We start from the raw sequence: 16,647 nt of genomic DNA, 5'->3' as shown, positions 1-16,647 counted from the left end.
ATACAATTTTCCTTCTTCAATAATTTTTCTTTAAGTTTCTGCAATTTTAAAGCTTTAGATGATTGCTTGATGCGTAATTCATTTTCAGCTTTGAAGAGAGCACACGTCAGCATTGCTTCAATCCGTAAATCGCGTCTGCGATTTCGGCAATACCTTGATTTTTTACTGCGGATTCTTCTGATCCAAGATGCTAATCGTTTAGTACTACTTGGCTTGGCGTCAATATCACAAACTCTCTTCTTAGACTTTGCCATGACGACGGCTTCGTAGTTTTCTTAATTTGCAGGAATGCAAATGTCCTCTTTTTCGAGGTTAACACAGTGTCGATGTTACGATATTCACGTTTTCTTATTGTTTCCTAAACTATTTCACCTAATTAATGAATAAATTATAATAATAAGTACACTAACCTGTATATGGCTCGTGATTGTTGTAGAACAAGATAGAACAGGTTCACACAACACACAAAATGTTTGAAACTGTCGAGCAAAATAAGATCCTCTCCGCTTGCAGACGACTCGACAAATGCCTACGTTGCGCGTCTGATGGTGGCTTTATATACCCTCAAGCTTGTCGTTACGTACTGGTCTTATGCGCGAACGATAGAAAGTAATTCCATATAGAATCTTACATTATTATGATTTTTGAAAAATACTACAATCCAATTAATTTTTAAAAATATTTGCGACAATTTTAATGCAAAATCTTATATACTTTGTACATTATATTAAAATTCCTCATTTACAGGAAATAATCAATATCGTATGAAGATGTTCTGCGGTTAATTTCTAACCAATCACGTGCGCCATTTTGCAGGCGTCATTTCCGGTGTAGATATCTTCCAACCTAACCTCAAATTTCTTCACATATTATTTAGAACGTATATTAATGTTGATGTACTAGAAATATTATTGTTAAATATTATAGCCAATATTACAGTTAAATGATTAACGGTAATAAAGTACCATTTTTTCACAATAAAAAAAGCATTTTTTTTAATGATTCCAAGATATTTGGATCGATATTTTACTACACGATCAATTCAGTTAACCCGATCCTGACATTTTTATTAATGTAATAACTTTACAAGCAAAAAAAGGTAAAAAAAAACTATTTTAAACGTAAGATCTAAAATTCTGATATGCGATAAAATATAATATTTTTAATGCGAATAAACTTTTTTATAAAATTTTTAATTTCTTGTTTTTTTTATAAAATCAAATCTATAAGTAGTAACTGGAATTTTTTGTTTGAAACCTATTCATCTTGAATTAATAACAAATCTTTGCTGCAACCACTATTAATGGCTTTAACTTTATCAGTGTTTAACAAATTTCTTATCTGTAACGATAATAGAAAACTGTATCTACATTCTATTAAATTTTTACACTTTACGTCATGAGAAGTTCACGCAACTTTCTTTCAAGTGAAGTATATGGTAAAATTAATCCCCTTTCTTCTGTGTATATAGTCTGCATAATTTTATCCTCAAATTTGGAATAATTTAAAGTAAATAAAAGTTGTATGTAAAAATACGCATAAAAACGATTTTGTACGTATATTCGAATAGTTCCTTATAATATATTAATGATACATATATTGTGGGATAACCATAGTTCGGTGAAACGAAAATTGTTTTTTTCACGTTTATAAACATAAAATGCACTATCTATCGATAATTAAGTATCATTTTAAAATTAATTAGTGTTGAAGTGATCGTCACTTCTGAGAAAACTCTACATCTGGTCTTCGGTTTCTCAACCGCCTAAGGTCTTCGAAAGCGCATATACAAAGGAATGCGTCGAGGAAAGACCATAAGCGGTACACGTCCGACGTTGGTTTAGGCAGTTGTTTCAGTCTCAGGGTAACGTTGCTAGTGTCACGTAAAATTATGCAAAAGAACAACAAAAAAGAATAAAAAAAAGAAACTTTATTTTTCTTCTAACACTTGGTTTTACAATCTACTTCCGAGCTCTAAGCGTGACCTTTTAAGACTGAAGCTCTTATGATTTTTTACTTTCGATCGGATCCGATCGCTTTCTTTTGTTATCCCTCAACATCCCCACCGTCCACGCATTTGCCAGGCGTCCGCGGCCGTTGCCACGCGCTCTTTCTTCTAGAGCCTTCGGTGGAAGGACCGTTGGGATGTTGATGGTTCATTAGGCACTTCAGCGATATACATTGTCGCCGAGTGCCGCCACATCTTTATCTCCGATTTTAAAGTGAGCCGGTCGTGACATACCCCCCTGGTTAGATTGATCTTGGTCCTCTAAGATCTTAGTAGAATGGAATTATTTAAATGTAGATCGAAGGATATGTTTACCCCCCCCCCTTTTTTTTAGGGATCATTATGAATTGGTTTTCTGCATGTAATGGTACAAAAGTTATTTCGTTAATCTTAAATATAGCAATTTTACAATATTTGTTAGTGTTCGGGAAGCTAACAATTTCAGAGGCGTAATCATGTTGTAGTTTTCGATCGTGAATTGGTTGGGTTTGTTTACAAAGCGTAATTCCTATCCCGTGAATTCAAGGCATCTAATTAAGGGTATTATTACTAGTGCTAGGGTCAGCATTATCCTGAAAAAAGTACGCTTTCGGTCGGTTACCATGTATCTTTTTCTTAGCATTGTCGATAGAAATAATGTAATAAGGAGTTTTCACATCGTTAATCCTGTAAGGTCCTAACCATTCAATGTGCAACTTATCTCTTTTATGGTCGTTGTGAATTAAAACAAAGTCTCCTTTTCTAAACACGGTCTGAGTTTTAACAATCTTTCTTTCTTGGTCTCGCTTGTATCGTTGCTTATTCTGAATAAGCGTTTTGTGAGCTGTTTCCCAATATTTATTCAGTTGTTTTTGCCAAAGTGAGTACATATCATCATAGGTAAGTGTGGGGAATTTGGATATTGCGGAAGGTAAGTTAGCTTTTCGCCCAAAGGTCAATTCAAAGGGAGAGAATCCTGTTCCTTCATGTTTCGCGGTGTTGTACCCTAAACAAATGAAATTAAGTACTTCGTCCCATTCTTTGTCATTGTCGTGTAATGCAGTACGAATTAAATCTTTAACTGAGGCATGCGTTCTTTCGAGAGATCCGTTACTCTGTGGGTGAAATGAAGTTGTTTTGATGTGTTTGATTTTAAAAGCTTCTTCAAATTTCGTCATTAAATCGCTAACAAAATTTTGTCCCTGGTCTGTTAGGATCGTTTTTGGTGCCGAAAATATGTAAATATAGTGTTCAATGAGCGCATTAATTATGGATTCAGTTCGTTGCGTTTTAAGGGGAACTAGTATCAGATATTTCGATCGACGGAGCACGTCGATACAGATGTGACTCGAGTCGGGCAGCCACAATCCTCTCCAACAGCTTGCCAGCCTGATCCAGCAGGCACACAGGCCAGAATGCGGAAGGCGAGTATGTATTTAATTGCAAAATAAACGGGAAGATGTTCGACCTTCATAGTCCATGTTCAGCAGAAGCAAGTTTCATTGCATCTTTTAAAAGTCGCCTTATTTTTCTTTGGCCTAATGATCCCTCACTTACTATAAACAGATTTGCAAAATTTATTGAAGACAATTGTCCTGTGCACAATGCACGCTTAAAATATTAAAACTACAGAATAATGTACATATATTGATACGTGACTTGAGCCGCATAGAAGTCAAACAGATTAATTCCGTTCGGTTTACTGTTGTTTCAAATATGAAATACTTATGATATATTTTAGTATTTAGTATTATATTTCTATATAAGTACAGGTAATATCGGAAGATGGAATTAATAAGTTTGTCTTCCGAGTGTATAAACTACTTGGTATAAAATATACATTTGCAAATGATATGCGGTATTGTATGAATATAGAAATTAATGATGACATTAAACTATACTATATGATTGTATAATTTATATTATAATTACATACTAAATATTTCGTCGATAGAATTTGTCTTTAGTTAGAATGATTAGATTCCTATTTGTGGCAGTTGCTCCCATTATAGAATAAGTTTCAGTACTTAAGGCTACAAACCATTACCTCTTAAATTCAATACTTGATTCAGGGCTTCTATAATGAAATATATATCTCGCGCATACGTACTTGTGAACTATCCAAGATATAGAATGAGTCGAAGTTCTGTGGGAAAGTAATTTATAGTTATAGTGGGTTTGGTAACATTATTACATATTTGAATAACGTTCACGCCATCACAAAATCGAGTATGACGCTCCGTCAGTCTATAAACATGCGGGGAGATGCAGGACGACGAGGATAGCCTCCCGTGACGTAGCGCCTGGTACGGACGGTATCTCCGGACGGGTATGAGCGGAGAGGACGCGGATAATTGCCCCCAAGCTACGACACTTATTTCACGGTGTCAGTGGGAGGGAGCCTCTCGTCGGATAAAGCGCATGGTGAGGCTGGTACAGCTTCTGAAGGGCGGCACGACCGACGTTCTCGTCGTCCTCGTATCGCCCGATGCTCTTATGTAATGAAGTGGGCAAGCTCTTCGAAGGAAACTTTGCCGCCCGTCCTGAAACCCACTTGTCAGAGCGAGTGCACCGTTAACACGAAAGACGGTACGGCTTTCTCACGAAGGCGGCCAAGACCCTTTCTAGTCCACAGATAGAGTGTAACGCGGTACACGACTGAGCGTCAATGTGAGTTACATTGTCGATATTTCTGTAGAAAACTGCCGCGGCTGAAACAAATTGCCGTCTCAATGGCACCATTTTATTTCAAGCTTTGCGCTACAGTTCTGAATCATTTTCGTAGGACAAGGCAGTTTCGTGTTCTCGCAAAATCAAACTGTCGAATTAAGGTACATACTATCAATTACAGTCTAATACATTTTAGCGGTTCAACATCGATAGGACGATTTCGCATCGAAATTTTCGGAGGACCACGTAACCTTCCAATGATGACCGTCGTACGAGCAGTGGATAAGCCTACTTCGTGTCGTAGGTTCCTCGCACCTCGTACTCTACTCCTTGATTGTTGTTCGGCAGCTTTAGCGGCTGTGGTTCCGAGGAACCCCATCCTGAACCCCTTTCTCGTACGCCGAATGTGATTTCTTGCTGTCCGCCGAAGACACTTGTCGGATCTGCATATGTTCAACCATTTGCGCGAGACAAGCGCGGCGCTCTGCAGGGAGGAGGGATCCAATTTTCGAAGTAACAAGTGCGAAACCTCCAGTGGTAGTTCGGAAATGATATCTACCTTGCTTGGCATCAGTAAACCACCTCTAAATCATTCTAATCAACGTACCACGTAAACACGAATCCAACGCGTTCCAGGAATAGAATCAACTACCTGTAGTTGTTTAACTGTACACGACGAGTAAAATTATTTCGGGTACTCCTGTAGTACAGAACAGACACCGAAACGACAATATTTCAACACAAAAATATTTAAAACAATAGTTATGAAAGCATGATACTTAATACCGCACTTGACATCACGTATAAGTAAAAGTAAATTTCTTCGAACAAATTTCAAGTTAAATCTTTAGGTTGTGTAATTATATCAAACTTGTTCAATTAACAATGAGCTATTTCCATCATGTTTTGACAACCGACTCATCGATGATGCAATTCCTTGGAATTGAAAAAGGAATGTGCATAATTTTGTCCTCCATCAACACTCAAAATATTATCTACATGCTATACTTAGGGATTCAATTTTAAAATACGTTGCTTCATTTTCCATCTCTGCTTTCCTACAATCAGTATGTGAAAGATTTTTCACAGTATCCATCCATCCGCAATTTGTATAAATAGTATTTCAGTCTCTCGCGTCACTTGAACTGTAATATACACCTGTCTTTTATTTTCATTACTCCTCTGCATACCATTTGTGAGGAACAATACATTTTATTTGTTAATCCAATAACATGTAAAGTTCTTCATTTGTTCTAAGATCAATCTATGAATTAGTGAAGAGAATATTGCAATCTGTAAAAATAAGTATCTAGTAATATTACTTCCGAACCAACATATTTATTGCAATGCTTGTCAAATTTCAAAGTAATTTCCTATCCATATGAAACATATTTCATATATGTGTATGTCTATTACTTTGATTAGTTGTTCTACTTGTAACAATTCGCCATTCTGGATCATCTAGATTCAACAAAGACGCATTCAATTTACTCCATACCTCATAAAGCTCCTATTATCATAATTACATGGGAAGATAGAGAGCTGTGACAGTATCCAGCTCTCAACTTTGAACAAGGCATATTGACAAGCCAGAGTAACTCACATACAACTTGGTGGTACAAGCGTTGAAAAAACTTTTCTGGACCTGAGAAAACACATGTGCACAGGTAACGAACAAAAGAGATTAGAGCTCACCAAATAAAACTTGCTATAATTTGCTGTAGCTTGTCACAATAAGCCTATGTGTATCGCGCGTCAGACGATTTTGGAATTAGTTGATGCTTGGATGTTCAAGATACGGAAACACGGAGTGATGAGACGTTTATGTACAAAGTGATTATGGTGCGACTCATCGTCAGTCAGAAAACTTCATGCACGATTTGCTAAAAACAAACAATTTTCCCCTTTGTTTATCCCCTACCAATCGTCTGTCGTCACTCCTTATCTCATACACAGACAGGCGAAATAATGTCGCCGATGACGGCCAACAGCCTGGACACATGTGCGGATCTCTTGCCTGCGACAGAATTTTGTTATGTGTAGTATGCTGGACTGAAAAGGACTAATATGGCGAATTAGAAGATCGCAGGAAAATTGTAGACATTTTCCAAATTTTATCAATTCCTTTTTATTTATTCAAAAGTCTACAAAACTGTTAATTAACATTAAGGAAATATATACAAAATCTCGACGTTCAGAATAATGGAGAGAATATTCGAAACGGTACTATTAAATCTATAAGTTACCATGCAATACAAATTTTCTTTAAACGCTAAGACATACAAAATACGTAATGTTTTGTGTAAATTGCCATACTTTTGAAAATAAAAAATATCGAATCAAACATTCTTCAAATATATTTCGAACGCTCATTAATACTACAAAATTATATTACTACAAAATTATATTACTACAAAATTATATTACTACAAAATTATATTACTACAAAATTATATTACTACAAAATTATATTACTACAAAATTATATTACTACAAAATTATATTACTACAAAATTATATTACTACAAAATTATATTACTACAAAATTATATTACTACAAAATTATACTTCTACAAAATTATATTACTACAAAATTATATTACTACAAAATTATATTACTACAAAATTATATTACTACAAAATTGTATTACCACAAAAAATTGTAAAGGTCCCGAATGCATCAGTCACGATACAGTTACAAACCAAACCAATGAAAGGTGCAGAGACTAGAGAACATGGGGTCCCCAATCGTGTAGTACGCTTCAGCATCGTTGACAACACCAACTCCCTCCCTCCGTCTGTCCAAATGTCATCTCAAACGGTGAAGCTGTAAATTAAAAAAATCCTTATATACATCAGAATAGTAATGCGATTTCTATTCCTGCAGCACCGACGTGATACACGGTGCTCCATAATCGCTCCAGATTGCATATAGTTGTTGTTGAAATCTCTATGCATTTGGTGGATAAAACGTTGCGAGAAATTATCCTCTTGTAAAAGTAGTCACATAAGCTTCCAGGTCTTCATAACCTTTTTTTTTTTGCATGAGGAGGGGAAAATGCTGTTACGCATGCCCAGTGACCCGAATCACTGGGTTATGTGGAACTCGCGCGGATGTTGTTGCCATACCCACTAAAAAAACCACTCCTCCTTCTTCCTCTGCTTTGAGGGCAGACAACCCCGGTAATACCAGGCGGCAGTCATCAGGGTTGTTCCTTTCATGCCCCGCTGTATCTTCCTCTTCGGGCAGTTACTGCTCGCGTCATCTTCTTAGACAGTTCAAATACTGGGCTGATCTCCTTCTGAAAAAAACCAACACCACGCGGAGTTCCCAAGCGGTCACCGATCTTAGTACTATCCGTGCCCGGCGTTGCTTAACTTTCGTGATCGGACGGGAACGAGTGCACTCAACGCGTCTTGGGCGTCGGCCGGTCTTCATAACCTGAAGGTTTGCATTTTTCCCACTACTTCAGCGTCGTACTGGTACTTTTACTTCTGATAGCTTAGACATGAAATCGTCTAAACTTCTCAATTCAGGACACAAATCAGGCTCTTTCCAGGGATTGCTCTGCTGAGACGTGCCTTCATCATCGCAGCGTTCGTAATTTATACAATTTTCCTTCTTCAATAATTTTTCTTTAAGTTTCTGCAATTTTAAAGCTTTAGATGATTGCTTGATGCGTAATTCATTTTCAGCTTTGAAGAGAGCACACGTCAGCATTGCTTCAATCCGTAAATCGCGTCTGCGATTTCGGCAATACCTTGATTTTTTACTGCGGATTCTTCTGATCCAAGATGCTAATCGTTTAGTACTACTTGGCTTGGCGTCAATATCACAAACTCTCTTCTTAGACTTTGCCATGACGACGGCTTCGTAGTTTTCTTAATTTGCAGGAATGCAAATGTCCTCTTTTTCGAGGTTAACACAGTGTCGATGTTACGATATTCACGTTTTCTTATTGTTTCCTAAACTATTTCACCTAATTAATGAATAAATTATAATAATAAGTACACTAACCTGTATATGGCTCGTGATTGTTGTAGAACAAGATAGAACAGGTTCACACAACACACAAAATGTTTGAAACTGTCGAGCAAAATAAGATCCTCTCCGCTTGCAGACGACTCGACAAATGCCTACGTTGCGCGTCTGATGGTGGCTTTATATACCCTCAAGCTTGTCGTTACGTACTGGTCTTATGCGCGAACGATAGAAAGTAATTCCATATAGAATCTTACATTATTATGATTTTTGAAAAATACTACAATCCAATTAATTTTTAAAAATATTTGCGACAATTTTAATGCAAAATCTTATATACTTTGTACATTATATTAAAATTCCTCATTTACAGGAAATAATCAATATCGTATGAAGATGTTCTGCGGTTAATTTCTAACCAATCACGTGCGCCATTTTGCAGGCGTCATTTCCGGTGTAGATATCTTCCAACCTAACCTCAAATTTCTTCACATATTATTTAGAACGTATATTAATGTTGATGTACTAGAAATATTATTGTTAAATATTATAGCCAATATTACAGTTAAATGATTAACGGTAATAAAGTATCATTTTTTCACAATAAAAAAAGCATTTTTTTTAATGATTCCAAGATATTTGGATCGATATTTTACTACACGATCAATTCAGTTAACCCGATCCTGACATTTTTATTAATGTAATAACTTTACAAGCAAAAAAAGGTAAAAAAAAACTATTTTAAACGTAAGATCTAAAATTCTGATATGCGATAAAATATAATATTTTTAATGCGAATAAACTTTTTTATAAAATTTTTAATTTCTTGTTTTTTTTATAAAATCAAATCTATAAGTAGTAACTGGAATTTTTTGTTTGAAACCTATTCATCTTGAATTAATAACAAATCTTTGCTGCAACCACTATTAATGGCTTTAACTTTATCAGTGTTTAACAAATTTCTTATCTGTAACGATAATAGAAAACTGTATCTACATTCTATTAAATTTTTACACTTTACGTCATGAGAAGTTCACGCAACTTTCTTTCAAGTGAAGTATATGGTAAAATTAATCCCCTTTCTTCTGTGTATATAGTCTGCATAATTTTATCCTCAAATTTGGAATAATTTAAAGTAAATAAAAGTTGTATGTAAAAATACGCATAAAAACGATTTTGTACGTATATTCGAATAGTTCCTTATAATATATTAATGATACATATATTGTGGGATAACCATAGTTCGGTGAAACGAAAATTGTTTTTTTCACGTTTATAAACATAAAATGCACTATCTATCGATAATTAAGTATCATTTTAAAATTAATTAGTGTTGAAGTGATCGTCACTTCTGAGAAAACTCTACATCTGGTCTTCGGTTTCTCAACCGCCTAAGGTCTTCGAAAGCGCATATACAAAGGAATGCGTCGAGGAAAGACCATAAGCGGTACACGTCCGACGTTGGTTTAGGCAGTTGTTTCAGTCTCAGGGTAACGTTGCTAGTGTCACGTAAAATTATGCAAAAGAACAACAAAAAAGAATAAAAAAAAGAAACTTTATTTTTCTTCTAACACTTGGTTTTACAATCTACTTCCGAGCTCTAAGCGTGACCTTTTAAGACTGAAGCTCTTATGATTTTTTACTTTCGATCGGATCCGATCGCTTTCTTTTGTTATCCCTCAACATCCCCACCGTCCACGCATTTGCCAGGCGTCCGCGGCCGTTGCCACGCGCTCTTTCTTCTAGAGCCTTCGGTGGAAGGACCGTTGGGATGTTGATGGTTCATTAGGCACTTCAGCGATATACATTGTCGCCGAGTGCCGCCACATCTTTATCTCCGATTTTAAAGTGAGCCGGTCGTGACATACCCCCCTGGTTAGATTGATCTTGGTCCTCTAAGATCTTAGTAGAATGGAATTATTTAAATGTAGATCGAAGGATATGTTTACCCCCCCCCTTTTTTTTAGGGATCATTATGAATTGGTTTTCTGCATGTAATGGTACAAAAGTTATTTCGTTAATCTTAAATATAGCAATTTTACAATATTTGTTAGTGTTCGGGAAGCTAACAATTTCAGAGGCGTAATCATGTTGTAGTTTTCGATCGTGAATTGGTTGGGTTTGTTTACAAAGCGTAATTCCTATCCCGTGAATTCAAGGCATCTAATTAAGGGTATTATTACTAGTGCTAGGGTCAGCATTATCCTGAAAAAAGTACGCTTTCGGTCGGTTACCATGTATCTTTTTCTTAGCATTGTCGATAGAAATAATGTAATAAGGAGTTTTCACATCGTTAATCCTGTAAGGTCCTAACCATTCAATGTGCAACTTATCTCTTTTATGGTCGTTGTGAATTAAAACAAAGTCTCCTTTTCTAAACACGGTCTGAGTTTTAACAATCTTTCTTTCTTGGTCTCGCTTGTATCGTTGCTTATTCTGAATAAGCGTTTTGTGAGCTGTTTCCCAATATTTATTCAGTTGTTTTTGCCAAAGTGAGTACATATCATCATAGGTAAGTGTGGGGAATTTGGATATTGCGGAAGGTAAGTTAGCTTTTCGCCCAAAGGTCAATTCAAAGGGAGAGAATCCTGTTCCTTCATGTTTCGCGGTGTTGTACCCTAAACAAATGAAATTAAGTACTTCGTCCCATTCTTTGTCATTGTCGTGTAATGCAGTACGAATTAAATCTTTAACTGAGGCATGCGTTCTTTCGAGAGATCCGTTACTCTGTGGGTGAAATGAAGTTGTTTTGATGTGTTTGATTTTAAAAGCTTCTTCAAATTTCGTCATTAAATCGCTAACAAAATTTTGTCCCTGGTCTGTTAGGATCGTTTTTGGTGCCGAAAATATGTAAATATAGTGTTCAATGAGCGCATTAATTATGGATTCAGTTCGTTGCGTTTTAAGGGGAACTAGTATCAGATATTTCGATCGACGGAGCACGTCGATACAGATGTGACTCGAGTCGGGCAGCCACAATCCTCTCCAACAGCTTGCCAGCCTGATCCAGCAGGCACACAGGCCAGAATGCGGAAGGCGAGTATGTATTTAATTGCAAAATAAACGGGAAGATGTTCGACCTTCATAGTCCATGTTCAGCAGAAGCAAGTTTCATTGCATCTTTTAAAAGTCGCCTTATTTTTCTTTGGCCTAATGATCCCTCACTTACTATAAACAGATTTGCAAAATTTATTGAAGACAATTGTCCTGTGCACAATGCACGCTTAAAATATTAAAACTACAGAATAATGTACATATATTGATACGTGACTTGAGCCGCATAGAAGTCAAACAGATTAATTCCGTTCGGTTTACTGTTGTTTCAAATATGAAATACTTATGATATATTTTAGTATTTAGTATTATATTTCTATATAAGTACAGGTAATATCGGAAGATGGAATTAATAAGTTTGTCTTCCGAGTGTATAAACTACTTGGTATAAAATATACATTTGCAAATGATATGCGGTATTGTATGAATATAGAAATTAATGATGACATTAAACTATACTATATGATTGTATAATTTATATTATAATTACATACTAAATATTTCGTCGATAGAATTTGTCTTTAGTTAGAATGATTAGATTCCTATTTGTGGCAGTTGCTCCCATTATAGAATAAGTTTCAGTACTTAAGGCTACAAACCATTACCTCTTAAATTCAATACTTGATTCAGGGCTTCTATAATGAAATATATATCTCGCGCATACGTACTTGTGAACTATCCAAGATATAGAATGAGTCGAAGTTCTGTGGGAAAGTAATTTATAGTTATAGTGGGTTTGGTAACATTATTACATATTTGAATAACGTTCACGCCATCACAAAATCGAGTATGACGCTCCGTCAGTCTATAAACATGCGGGGAGATGCAGGACGACGAGGATAGCCTCCCGTGACGTAGCGCCTGGTACGGACGGTATCTCCGGACGGGTATGAGCGGAGAGGACGCGGATAATTGCCCCCAAGCTACGACACTTATTTCACGGTGTCAGTGGGAGGGAGCCTCTCGTCGGATAAAGCGCATGGTGAGGTTGGTACAGCTTCTGAAGGGCGGCACGACCGACGTTCTCGTCGTCCTCGTATCGCCCGATGCTCTTATGTAATGAAGTGGGCAAGCTCTTCGAAGGAAACTTTGCCGCCCGTCCTGAAACCCACTTGTCAGAGCGAGTGCACCGTTAACACGAAAGACGGTACGGCTTTCTCACGAAGGCGGCCAAGACCCTTTCTAGTCCACAGATAGAGTGTAACGCGGTACACGACTGAGCGTCAATGTGAGTTACATTGTCGATATTTCTGTAGAAAACTGCCGCGGCTGAAACAAATTGCCGTCTCAATGGCACCATTTTATTTCAAGCTTTGCGCTACAGTTCTGAATCATTTTCGTAGGACAAGGCAGTTTCGTGTTCTCGCAAAATCAAACTGTCGAATTAAGGTACATACTATCAATTACAGTCTAATACATTTTAGCGGTTCAACATCGATAGGACGATTTCGCATCGAAATTTTCGGAGGACCACGTAACCTTCCAATGATGACCGTCGTACGAGCAGTGGATAAGCCTACTTCGTGTCGTAGGTTCCTCGCACCTCGTACTCTACTCCTTGATTGTTGTTCGGCAGCTTTAGCGGCTGTGGTTCCGAGGAACCCCATCCTGAACCCCTTTCTCGTACGCCGAATGTGATTTCTTGCTGTCCGCCGAAGACACTTGTCGGATCTGCATATGTTCAACCATTTGCGCGAGACAAGCGCGGCGCTCTGCAGGGAGGAGGGATCCAATTTTCGAAGTAACAAGTGCGAAACCTCCAGTGGTAGTTCGGAAATGATATCTACCTTGCTTGGCATCAGTAAACCACCTCTAAATCATTCTAATCAACGTACCACGTAAACACGAATCCAACGCGTTCCAGGAATAGAATCAACTACCTGTAGTTGTTTAACTGTACACGACGAGTAAAATTATTTCGGGTACTCCTGTAGTACAGAACAGACACCGAAACGACAATATTTCAACACAAAAATATTTAAAACAATAGTTATGAAAGCATGATACTTAATACCGCACTTGACATCACGTATAAGTAAAAGTAAATTTCTTCGAACAAATTTCAAGTTAAATCTTTAGGTTGTGTAATTATATCAAACTTGTTCAATTAACAATGAGCTATTTCCATCATGTTTTGACAACCGACTCATCGATGATGCAATTCCTTGGAATTGAAAAAGGAATGTGCATAATTTTGTCCTCCATCAACACTCAAAATATTATCTACATGCTATACTTAGGGATTCAATTTTAAAATACGTTGCTTCATTTTCCATCTCTGCTTTCCTACAATCAGTATGTGAAAGATTTTTCACAGTATCCATCCATCCGCAATTTGTATAAATAGTATTTCAGTCTCTCGCGTCACTTGAACTGTAATATACACCTGTCTTTTATTTTCATTACTCCTCTGCATACCATTTGTGAGGAACAATACATTTTATTTGTTAATCCAATAACATGTAAAGTTCTTCATTTGTTCTAAGATCAATCTATGAATTAGTGAAGAGAATATTGCAATCTGTAAAAATAAGTATCTAGTAATATTACTTCCGAACCAACATATTTATTGCAATGCTTGTCAAATTTCAAAGTAATTTCCTATCCATATGAAACATATTTCATATATGTGTATGTCTATTACTTTGATTAGTTGTTCTACTTGTAACAATTCGCCATTCTGGATCATCTAGATTCAACAAAGACGCATTCAATTTACTCCATACCTCATAAAGCTCCTATTATCATAATTACATGGGAAGATAGAGAGCTGTGACAGTATCCAGCTCTCAACTTTGAACAAGGCATATTGACAAGCCAGAGTAACTCACATACAACTTGGTGGTACAAGCGTTGAAAAAACTTTTCTGGACCTGAGAAAACACATGTGCACAGGTAACGAACAAAAGAGATTAGAGCTCACCAAATAAAACTTGCTATAATTTGCTGTAGCTTGTCACAATAAGCCTATGTGTATCGCGCGTCAGACGATTTTGGAATTAGTTGATGCTTGGATGTTCAAGATACGGAAACACGGAGTGATGAGACGTTTATGTACAAAGTGATTATGGTGCGACTCATCGTCAGTCAGAAAACTTCATGCACGATTTGCTAAAAACAAACAATTTTCCCCTTTGTTTATCCCCTACCAATCGTCTGTCGTCACTCCTTATCTCATACACAGACAGGCGAAATAATGTCGCCGATGACGGCCAACAGCCTGGACACATGTGCGGATCTCTTGCCTGCGACAGAATTTTGTTATGTGTAGTATGCTGGACTGAAAAGGACTAATATGGCGAATTAGAAGATCGCAGGAAAATTGTAGACATTTTCCAAATTTTATCAATTCCTTTTTATTTATTCAAAAGTCTACAAAACTGTTAATTAACATTAAGGAAATATATACAAAATCTCGACGTTCAGAATAATGGAGAGAATATTCGAAACGGTACTATTAAATCTATAAGTTACCATGCAATACAAATTTTCTTTAAACGCTAAGACATACAAAATACGTAATGTTTTGTGTAAATTGCCATACTTTTGAAAATAAAAAATATCGAATCAAACATTCTTCAAATATATTTCGAACGCTCATTAATACTACAAAATTATATTACTACAAAATTATATTACTACAAAATTATATTACTACAAAATTATATTACTACAAAATTATATTACTACAAAATTATATTACTACAAAATTATATTACTACAAAATTATATTACTACAAAATTATATTACTACAAAATTATATTACTACAAAATTATACTTCTACAAAATTATATTACTACAAAATTATATTACTACAAAATTATATTACTACAAAATTATATTACTACAAAATTGTATTACCACAAAAAATTGTAAAGGTCCCGAATGCATCGGTCACGATACAGTTACAAACCAAACCAATGAAAGGTGCAGAGACTAGAGAACATGGGGTCCCCAATCGTGTAGTACGCTTCAGCATCGTTGACAACACCAACTCCCTCCCTCCGTCTGTCCAAATGTCATCTCAAACGGTGAAGCTGTAAATTAAAAAAATCCTTATATACATCAGAATAGTAATGCGATTTCTATTCCTGCAGCACCGACGTGATACACGGTGCTCCATAATCGCTCCAGATTGCATATAGTTGTTGTTGAAATCTCTATGCATTTGGTGGATAAAACGTTGCGAGAAATTATCCTCTTGTAAAAGTAGTCACATAAGCTTCCAGGTCTTCATAACCTTTTTTTTTTTGCATGAGGAGGGGAAAATGCTGTTACGCATGCCCAGTGACCCGAATCACTGGGTTATGTGGGACTCGCGCGGATGTTGTTGCCATACCCACTAAAAAAACCACTCCTCCTTCTTCCTCTGCTTTGAGGGCAGACAACCCCGGTAATACCAGGCGGCAGTCATCAGGGTTGTTCCTTTCATGCCCCGCTGTATCTTCCTCTTCGGGCAGTTACTGCTCGCGTCATCTTCTTAGACAGTTCAAATACTGGGCTGATCTCCTTCTGAAAAAAACCAACACCACGCGGAGTTCCCAAGCGGTCACCGATCTTAGTACTATCCGTGCCCGGCGTTGCTTAACTTTCGTGATCGGACGGGAACGAGTGCACTCAACGCGTCTTGGGCGTCGGCCGGTCTTCATAACCTGAAGGTTTGCATTTTTCCCACTACTTCAGCGTCGTACTGGTACTTTTACTTCTGATAGCTTAGACATGAAATCGTCTAAACTTCTCAATTCAGGACACAAATCAGGCTCTTTCCAGGGATTGCTCTGCTGAGACGTGCCTTCATCATCGCAGCGTTCGTAATTTATACAATTTTCCTTCTTCAATAATTTTTCTTTAAGTTTCTGCAATTTTAAAGCTTTAGATGATTGCTTGATGCGTAATTCATTTTCAGCTTTGAAGAGAGCACACGTCAGCATTGCTTCAATCCGTAAATCGCG

The 16,647-nt window shown here is 36.8% G+C and overlaps 2 pseudogenes; both read right to left on the bottom strand.

The window, feature by feature from the left end:
• Nucleotides 1-7,967: 7,967 nt before the first annotated feature.
• On the bottom strand, nucleotides 7,968-8,086 carry LOC132915998 (5S ribosomal RNA; annotated as a pseudogene).
• Nucleotides 8,087-16,215: 8,129 nt separating this feature from the next.
• Nucleotides 16,216-16,334, bottom strand: LOC132915997 (5S ribosomal RNA; annotated as a pseudogene).
• Between the last annotated feature and the right edge of the window lie 313 nt (nucleotides 16,335-16,647).

This window comes from Bombus pascuorum, unplaced genomic scaffold (assembly GCF_905332965.1).
Source record: "Bombus pascuorum unplaced genomic scaffold, iyBomPasc1.1, whole genome shotgun sequence".
Taxonomy (NCBI): domain Eukaryota; kingdom Metazoa; phylum Arthropoda; class Insecta; order Hymenoptera; family Apidae; genus Bombus; species Bombus pascuorum.
The sequence above is the reverse complement of the archived record's forward strand: the minus strand, read 5'-3'. Positions and strand labels throughout refer to the sequence as shown.